Raw genomic sequence first — 2,694 nt, 5'->3', positions numbered from 1 at the left:
AAAATGTTGTACTCTGTCAAAAAAAATGGTGTAATATGATTATTGAAATTATACCTAATAAATAAATTTTAATCCCCTCAAAAAAAAAAAAAAAAAAAATTTAATGGGGCCTAATTTCTAAGTTTAGAACAGGGCCCCTAATATGGTTAAGACGGCCCTGTAAATTAAAGCGAAACACCCACAAAGTATTTCTCAAAGAATTGCAATTAGACCCGAAGATCATAAATGAAAGATCATAAATGATGATTTAAATATAATCCTAATCTAATGTCAAATCATACACGAAGGTTTCATGATCTCATGTACATATTTTATTTTTTAGTTGGCAAGGGACAAGGCTGATAACCTCACTTGTACTCTTATTTTATTTTTTAGATAGCACCACATGCCTGTTTCCTTACTAAGTCAGAAATTCCCATTAAAATTACCAAATAATAGGGAAAGAATAATAAACAACATATAAGAAATACCTCTCCCGATCCCATACCAATTGAAGTACCATGGGAACACTCATGTGAAGGTGTTCCCAAGTTGAAAGATTGTCACCTACCAGTCCATGTTGCAGCATACCTTTGGCTGCCTATAAATCCAGCTCGAGTATGTAAGAACAAATGCCCGCTTATCTTCTTTTGCTAATCTCATGTCTTCATATGTAAATCTAGCCATGAGCATCCCATAGACCTGAAATGTCAACAGAATCTCATATTAGATCAAGCTATGTCAATCATATTAAAAAATGAGCAAGAAAAACAAAAGGAATAAATATATAGAGTAATAGATTGTGGTAGTATGAATGATTTTGGCTGCCGCCAATGTATTTCTCAAAGAATTGCAATTAGACCCAAAATTGGAAAAAAAAAAAAAAAACATAAATTTCTAAGTCTGACCAAAATCAACAACCAAACACGACATACAAAAAAACCCTTGATTCTAATACAATGGCTTTCTACTATTATAAAATAACTACAAATTCAATGCTATTTCACAACAATTAAATGTAACAAACTAATTCTAAACAGAATTTTAGCACGAAATTCTGAAAATAGCCATTCACCTTGTACCAATTTCATCGATCAACATATATTAGCCACTGACTAATTCTGTTCAATAGCCACTAACTTAACCTAACCACCAGGCATTTTCATATTCTAATACGATCAGAAAACCAAATGCCGCCCATCCAACCCATCAATTTCTTCTATCCCTAAAATCAACCTAACTAGACGTAATGTACTAATGTGATAATCCTCAAGTCTGCTAAGTTACATGCTACAAAAGTTTTACAAAAACCATGCTTTCTAATCATGCATTCACAGCAACAAATTCAATAACATGCATAATCAAGATTTATGTTAATCAATTCACGATATGTCGATATATCAAACGAAAACTAACCGTGCATACAAGCTAATATCTTTCCAAGATAACTTGTGGGAGTGACCAAAACACGAACACCTTTTCCATCCATTGTTAGAATTCCGATAGTGTTCTCCGGATTAGACTACACGAAATCAATCAATAACATCAAAACCCATCAAGTAATATCCACAATTAACTACCACATTCATAAAAAAAAAAAAACACCATTGATAACAAATTCAACCCCCAAACTGTAAATGAGGGTTTAAAGAAGTGAAGAGCGAGAAAGAAATCCTGAGTTTTAGCGCCGCAGATGAGATTAACAGCATCAGAAAGAGCTTGAAATCTGGTGGGCGAGTAATCACCATTACGCATCCACTCCGAATTGACGATGCAGATTATAGTCGCCTGAAAATTCCAATAAAAAAGGGGGAATAATAGAATGTCAGTAAAATTGAAAACCCTAATTTTGAAATCGTTTTAGGAAGCAATTTAATATGAGATTGAGTATAAGGCAAAACCTCGAGCACCATGATTGAGAAGAGGAGAGAAAATCCAGAAATTGAGAGATCGATGAAGAGGATTTCAGTGACGAAGGAGTTTGTGTTGAGGTGCTGAGATCTGAGAGAGAGAGAGAGAGAGTACTTTGGGTATATTTGTGGCCTGGGTATAAGCCGGTTTTTTACATTTCTTTTTTTTTTCTTTTTAATTTTCCTTGGGTTCCTTGAGTCACGTGCAAATCATAAGAATTTGTCGACGCTTTTTCTTGTCAAGAACTAATTCGACACATAAAAGCGTCGAAAATAAGCGGGAATTTATTTTCGCGTGGACGCCCCATACATAGCGTCGAACCAATAGCGTCCAAAAACCAAGGGATTTGTAGTAGTGTCCACTAGTCGTCCAGACGACGACGACGAGGATGAGGAGGAGAAAGAGAAAGAAAGAGAGCCGAGCACGAAAAAGCCGAAAGGTCTAAGTGCTTCGGCCCAAGGTTTTGTACCCAAAGAAAGAGGGTCAGAAAAAGAAAAGGCTAGCTCTTCATCTGAGCCGAAAGACTCAGAAAGCCAGCCGAAGAAGAAAAAGTCTAGGACGCCTACTGATATAGACAGCAGGCCAGATTGTGAAGAGTCCAGCTGTAGACACCCATTTGTGTCTCCCCAAAACCAAACCCAGTGATGAATACCTTTCGCGTCGAATCATAATCGAATGAGGTAAAAGTGTGAAAAGTCAAGTGTTGCGGTTAGTTTTAATTAAATTCTTCTCTCTCTGTTTTTGAAAATGACTCTATTTTATGAAAACGTCCATTTCAGTTTATTTTGGTCCATGATAAGGGTC

The 2,694-nt window shown here is 35.9% G+C and overlaps 1 long non-coding RNA gene across 1 annotated transcript; it reads right to left on the bottom strand.

Annotated features, from left to right (window-relative positions):
* On the bottom strand, positions 1-2,033 carry LOC145595959 (uncharacterized). Its single transcript, XR_014103050.1, has 3 exons — positions 1,881-2,033; positions 1,396-1,767; positions 1-681 (listed from the first exon to the last, which is right to left on the bottom strand). It is a non-coding gene; the product is annotated as an uncharacterized LOC145595959 (long non-coding RNA).
* Between the last annotated feature and the right edge of the window lie 661 nt (positions 2,034-2,694).

This window comes from Chenopodium album, chromosome 19 (assembly GCF_948465745.1).
Source record: "Chenopodium album chromosome 19, dcCheAlbu1.1, whole genome shotgun sequence".
NCBI lineage: Eukaryota > Viridiplantae > Streptophyta > Magnoliopsida > Caryophyllales > Amaranthaceae > Chenopodium > Chenopodium album.
Note: the sequence above shows the minus strand (reverse complement) of the source record. Positions and strands in the feature narration are given on the sequence as shown.